We start from the raw sequence: 7,004 nt of genomic DNA, 5'->3' as shown, positions 1-7,004 counted from the left end.
TCATGCTGCACTGATCATTGGAGCATACATAGGGTTTAGTTGGTAAAGTCCCTGGAAGACCTCAAGTCTCACCCCCTAATTTTACAGAAAAGGCAGTTGACGTTAAGGGAAGTTAAGTGATTTGTCCAGAGTCAAAAGTATATGGGGCAGGTTTTGAATCAAAGTCTTCCTGACTCAGTACCCATTCCACCATGCCTTGATGCTTCTCAAATTTGCTGCAAAATTTATAAACTTGAATCACAGCTAGTTCAATAATCTGGAACCGCTCCTGATTGCTTCAAATTTAAACTCTCCTTCCTGGCTTTCAAGTCCTTCCTTAATTCAGCCTCAATTTACCTATCTAATCATCGTCCCCACTATTCTCCAGTGCCCAGTATTTGTAGAATTGAATTGAAATCTCCAAAATAGATAGGATACTGTTCTCCACTCTTGCCATGCTTTATGTTTCCTCCTTGCCTTTGTACAGTGGAGAAAGCACTAAGCAGGATAGAGTCCAGAAGAGTTGAATTCAAATCCAGCCTCTGACACTTGCTAGAGGTGTGACTTTGGGCAAGTCACTTAACCTTTTTTGCCTTGGTTTCCTCATCTGTTTAAAAAGGCATAATAATAGCACCTTACCTCCTGGCTTTGTGATAGTTAAATGACATAATATCCGTCAAGTGCTTTGCAAATTTTAAAGTGATATATGGATGCTTATTATTATTTTTGTTGTTATATTCATGCTGTTCTCCCCACTTGGAATGTCCTCCTCTTTCCTGCTCTCTGTTTATATAAATCCTACAAATTCTTTAAGACCCAACTCAAATCCTGCTTCCTCCATATAGCCTTTCCTATATATGGTACACCCACCCACATCACTATCCCCCTTTTGGTTATTTGTTGTTCCATCATTTACTGGGCCATCTCCAGTTATCCTGAGCTATTTGTGGCCACTGAACCCAGATGGTTCTGGAGAAGACAGTGAGGCTGGTGACTTTGCACAGCCCTCCCTCACTTCAGTCCAGTTCACTTGCAAGTCGTCATCTTCCTGATGGCATGATCCTCTTCAAGAACAAAGGACAAACTGCACAACAGTCATGCAGTTGAATCCGATTCTTTGAGACCCCTATTTGGGGTTCTTTTGGCAAAGACACTGAAGTATTTTGTCATTTCCTTCTCCAGGTCATTTTACAGATGAAGAAACAGACAAACCAGGATTAAATAACTTTTTTAGGGTCACACAGCTAGTAAGTGTCTGAGGCCACATTTGAACTCAGATTCTCCTGACTCCAAGCCCAGTGCTTCATTCACTGAGTCATTTTGTTTCCTCCAAACAATTAGCAGAGAAGGGTTATTGCCATTTGCTTTATTCCATAACTATTTTAATTGTATAGGTTTTATATTTCCAACTACATGGCCACCTCCTTAAAATAAGAAATATAGGTTAAGCAGCTAGTTGGCATAATGATTAGAGTGCTGGATCCGGAATCAGGAAAACTTCCAAGGAGTGTGATAAGTCTCTGTGACCTCATTTCCTTTTCCAAAATGCCCCAAACATAAGAAGATTCTCTCCATTTTTTTTAACAAAAGAGGAAAAACAGAGCACTTGATTGACTCACTCCCCAAATCATAGTACTAGGACTAGAACCTGTGTTCCCTGAATTCTAGTTCGAGATTCTTTCCATTGGGCAGTTTCACATCCCGGTGGAGTCCCTCTCTCTCCTGCTGCCTCTGCCTTCCTAAGTCACTGTGATGCTTCAAACACAGCATCTTCTGTGCTCCTGGGAAACAAGGCATGGGACACCACTCTTAGCATTAGCACTGCCAGGCAGAAGGAGGGTCTAGGGTGCTGCCAGGGCATCAGGGGCTACAGAGTATTGTATATATCTATTTTCTTTCTCAATGAAAGAAGAAGTGTATGAGGTTCTGTGTTTATGTGGTGATGGTGATGGTGGTGATGGTGGTGCTGGGACAGTAGGGAGATGGAGGTGGATTTAAGCAGGGAATATTTGGGTGGCCAAGACACAGCAACTTGGGGATTATAGAAAAGGCATAACAATGTCTTAATATAAATGTGCTCACTGGTCTCTGCCCTAGTTTCCTCTGCAATTCACTGCTACTGCTCCTGGTCTGAACGTCCTCTCTGCTTGGCTGTCTATACAACCCTCCTAGGTCAAGGTTAAAAGGTTCCAGGCTGTGTCCATATGGCAGTGGTTCAGTAGTCATGGCACAGGTGCCCACAATGATTGAACTGCCCTGCTTAGGTCAACATTCAGTCTCTTCTCCTATTCATCTTTTTTTTTTTAAAGCAATTGGGGTTAAGTAACTTGATCGAGATTACACAGCCAGTTATTTTGTGTGGGTGTTAAATATCTGAGGCCAGAACCGAACCTGGGTCCTCCAGGGCTGGCGCTCTTACTCACTATTCATCTTCAAAAGTCCCAGTGATCCCAGTCTAATAACCCAGTCAATGAGGTTTAAATAACCCCAAAAAATTAATAATTAAGGGGTAATTAGATATCCCTTTAAATGCCCCCAGATAAGCAAGTCCTGAAGACACATGCAAGTAAGTGACACTTTATCACTGTCCAGGACATAATTGTTCTATTATAAAGAAAAATGCTTTGAAAACTATAAAGTATCATGAAACGATAAGGTACTACGAAATTCAAGAGAGGCAGCTAAGAAAGAGTGGATATAATTGGCCCTGGGGTCAGGAAGATCTGAATTCAAGTCCCATGTCTGACACATACTGGATGTATGACCCTGGGCAAGTCAGCTAACTTCTCTAAGACCATAAAACCATACAATACAGAGCAGGTTCTCACAGATCTGAACTGAATGTTCCCTACATGTATGAAACAAAAGATCCGTTCCCACCTTCCCCCCTCCAAACAAAAGGGGGGTGAATTGGTCCTGGGATCAGGAGCTTTGAAGCTCTCTGCTCTTTGTTCTGGGAACAATAATCAAATCAATACTACCATTGTGACTGGAAAGGGCATGCCCATTAACTGCCCTCTGGTTTCATTCACCACTTCTGTGACTCACCAGACAAAAACTCTCTTTCCTGGCCACCACTCTCTTAAATATTCTGTCTTCCTCTTCAGAATGTCAGCTTCTTAGGAGCAGATACTGTCTCATTCTTCTCATGATAATGTCATTGCATGACACCCAGTAGGTGCTTCATAAATGCTTTTGCATCCATTCATTCATTCATTTGTTCATACCTTCTTTTGCTTACCAATGGTCATTTAAAATGTCTTCCCTAGGATAAGGAATTAGTGAGGAGAAAAGTAATTCATAAATTCCTCAATACATTCATTCAGCTGTAGTGGGGAAAATGCCTAGAAGGGTAGGTTGTCCAATGCACAAAGAACTTTCCATGTTGAGCTAAGGAGTTTGTAATTTAAACTTTCTATCTCCCCGCATCTCTCCCCCAATACCTAGAATAGTGCTCTGTACCCAATAGTCTTTTGAATATTTATATAATTATTATTTTATCCTTTCAGCCACTAGTTCTAAACTCAAATTCAGTGTTAGTTTTAAATTGTATTACTTATCTATTTGTACTACTGTCTAAATCATTGTCTCTTTACGTAGGAAATGGGGGACCACTGACAATCAGAGACATGATCAAAGAGCATTTATTAAATGCTCACTATGTTCCAGGTACTGTGCTAAACACTGGGGATACAAAAACAGGAAAGCAGGATCTTTTTAACAAAAATGTTTGTAAGTTTCCAACTGCAGGGGAGTTTACATTCTAACATGGGAAGACAAAATAAAGGGGAGTTGGAAACAGAGTTAAGAGGTTGGGGGGATGGTACCGACTGGGGTCAAGCAGCATTATGGAGGTAGAAGAGGTCGAGGATGAGCCAAAACTGTCTTCTCATGATATATTGGCTCCAGGACAAGACTTACCAATAATCCAGTCAGTGTCAGGTAAGAATCCTCCCCAGGGGAGCAGGTAGCAAGTGTGAAGGTGGTGTAAACCCCCAAAGAAGCCAAAGAGGGAGGTGAAGGACCCACACATACAAAAATGTTTATAGCAGCACTTTTTGTTGTAGTAAAGAACTGAAAACAAAGTAAGTACCCATCAACTGGGGAACGGCTGAACAAGTTGTGCTATATATGAATGGAATTGGATATTACCGTGCTAAAAGAAATTACAAAATGGATTGAATCTGGAAAAACTTGTATGAACTAATGCAAAGTAGAAAGAGAAAGAGGAAAACAATGTATGCAATGACTACAATAACGTAAAGGAAAATAACTTGGAAAGACTTAAGAATTCTGATTCATGCAAAAATTAGTAATGACTATAGAAAACTGATATGAATAATGCCTCCCACCTCTTAGCCAGGGAGTGACAGGCTGAAGATGCAGGATGAGGCCTAGGTTTTCATGTCCAGTCAATGTGTAAACTTGTTTTCCTTGACTATACATATCTGTTACAAGGGAGAGTTTTTGGTTGGGGAGGGGAGGTATTGAATAAAGGAAGAATGGATAGATTGTGACAGTGACACAAAAAGGGGGGGGGGCTGAGTCAATAAAACAAAAAAAAATACTAAGTAAAACCAGAAATTTAGAAAGGAACATAGAAATGTGAGGGAGTGGTATTATTGTGTTAAGTTTAACAAGTATTTTAAAATAAGCTCATGTAATAGATTTGTTTATTGATGATTGCTAGATTCTCCCTTTTTTTTTTTTGCTTTTTTTTAAGAGGGCAATTGGGGTTAAGTGACTTGCCCAAGGTCACATGGCTAGTTTTTGTGTTAAATGTCTGTGGTCGGATTTGAACTCAGGTCCTCTTGACTCCAGGGCCGGTGCTCTATTCACTGCCCCACCTAGTCGCCCCGATTCTCTCTCTTTTGATTAAATGCTGGATTTGAAGTCAGAAGACCTTGGGCAACTTATTTAACCTTCTGTGAGTTTCCATTTTCTCATCTGGAAAATGAAAGGGTGGCTCTAGATGGCTTCGGAGGTGCTTTCCAACTCTGAGCTTCCCTGTCTAAAGTTCTGATCTTACAGATGAGGAAACTCAGTCTCAGGGAGGTTAAGTGCATTTCCTATGGCTGTTGAGTGAGGACCATGTCTACACTGACATATCTGCACCTACCACTGAACCGCACTACCTCCTCCCTGCGGACCAAGGCAGGAAGAGACAACCTAAAAGAAAAACGGGCTGGATGTTTGAGTCGAAGCACGCAGCGGCGTCCTGGGCTGCTGGGAGAAGGAGCGGAGCCATTGAGGGCATTAGGGAAGTCTGGAAGGGGGCCTGGTCCAGGGATAAGGATGTTCAGCCCTGTTTTAGACAGTTACGGCTGACACGTGGCCATTCCCAGCCTTGACGTCGTGCCCCAGACGGCCGGAGATGCGCGTCTGGAGCCCAGTCGGGGGCTGGGATACAGGCGCGAGCAGCGCATCGCGCAAAGATGCTGGGAAAGGATGGTGGGAGGTGGGAGAGAAGAGTGCCCGAGGTGGAAGCTGGGGCGCCCCCTTCCAGGGGCCCTGCTGGCGGGGGAGCGCCCCCACGGGACTCTTCTGCCCTGCCCTTAGCCGAGACCCCAGAAGGTGATGCCACTGACTCTGCCGGACTGGAGGGCCAAGGCGGAGGAAGGGCGGGGAGCCTTTGGGAAACCTCAGCCAGGCTGCGGAATGCGTCTGGGAGCCCAGCAGCTGCCCTTCTCCGCCTCCGCCCATACCCACCTCCTTCACCCTTCCAAAGCCCCCTCCCTCTGAAAACCACAAAGGAAGAACCATTGCCCCTTTAAACCACCAAGTGGGGCTCCGGCCCTTTTATCCCGCTCCATCCCGGCCAGACAGCCCGAGGTCCTGATTGGCCCGCGCGGCTCCCCGGCGGGCCAATCAGAGGCTTGTTGCCGAGGTGGGGCTTCTGCGGAGGTGGAAGGGCAGCAGCTGCACGCCTGTTGCTGGGGCCAGCGGGCAGATTTCGGCATAGGTGCGCCGTCCCACCAGCTGCTCTCTCTGGCGGGGTGGGGTAGGTGACCTGGAACCGCAGCTCCCCTGCTCCTCCCCCAGCCTGCCACGGGGCAGAGCCTGGGCACCTGCCTTCCCTCTGGGATTACCCGGCCCCTCCTCCCGCTTGCAACCGCCCCGATGCTTAGAAAGCTGCCCCGAGAGCATTTATCCTAAAGATAACAGGCTGGGGGGACCCTCAGCCCCGCCGGCCTCCTCCTGGAGCGGAGAGGGGGCATTTGGGTGGGAGCCCCGGCTCTGGGACCAGCTCCGGTTCTCTGAGCCTTCTGGAAAGTTTGTTCTGGAAAAAAGCACTGGGGGATGATAAAGGGCTTCCTGTGAGTTGTTGTTATCACTCAGTATCCCGGCTCAAGTGAAGAGAAGGGGCGTTACCCACCAAAGGACTCTTGCGTCCGCCCCCACGGGCTCCGTTACCCTGTGGGGACAGTGGGGCTGCCCAGTGAAGCTAGGACTGGAAGGACCGGACAAGCAGCACAGGCACCGCTCTGCAGGACCATCCGTCCCCTGGCCGTGCCCCGGGGGCTTCTGGTCTCCAGGGAAAGCAGGGCTGTTGCTTTGTCTGGGATCATCCTGGGACTTTGTCTTGCCCACAGTAGCCACGCAAGCATCTGGGCTAGTCACCTATGAGTGGGGTGGAGAGGGAAGGAAGCGGTGATGGGGGGGGGGGGGGGGGGAGACACCAGGGCCCACCAGTTGTGAGTGAAGGGAATCTGGGGGAGGGGGATCCACCCCCTCCCCAACTCTCAGCCAGGCAGGGCAGAGGCCAGAGTAGGAAGGGACTGGGAGAAAAGTTGAGTCTAAAGACCCCAAGTTTTACCCTAATAAAGGACAGAGACGGAAGAAACACTGCTGCCAGTACTAAGTGACTGACCCAACTTAAGGAAAGCGAGAGAAAGATGCTCCTGTCCTCAAAACCCTCTCTGACCCATAGTCCACCCCTCCCTGTCCCAGTGAGCTTGCTGTTTCTCTTCCCCCACTAACACACACACACACACACACACACACACACACACACACACACACAC

This window comes from Petaurus breviceps, unplaced genomic scaffold (assembly GCF_028583685.1).
Source record: "Petaurus breviceps papuanus isolate PSGF00001 unplaced genomic scaffold, PetGlider_PUasm1.0 90895, whole genome shotgun sequence".
NCBI lineage: Eukaryota > Metazoa > Chordata > Mammalia > Diprotodontia > Petauridae > Petaurus > Petaurus breviceps.
Note: the sequence above shows the minus strand (reverse complement) of the source record.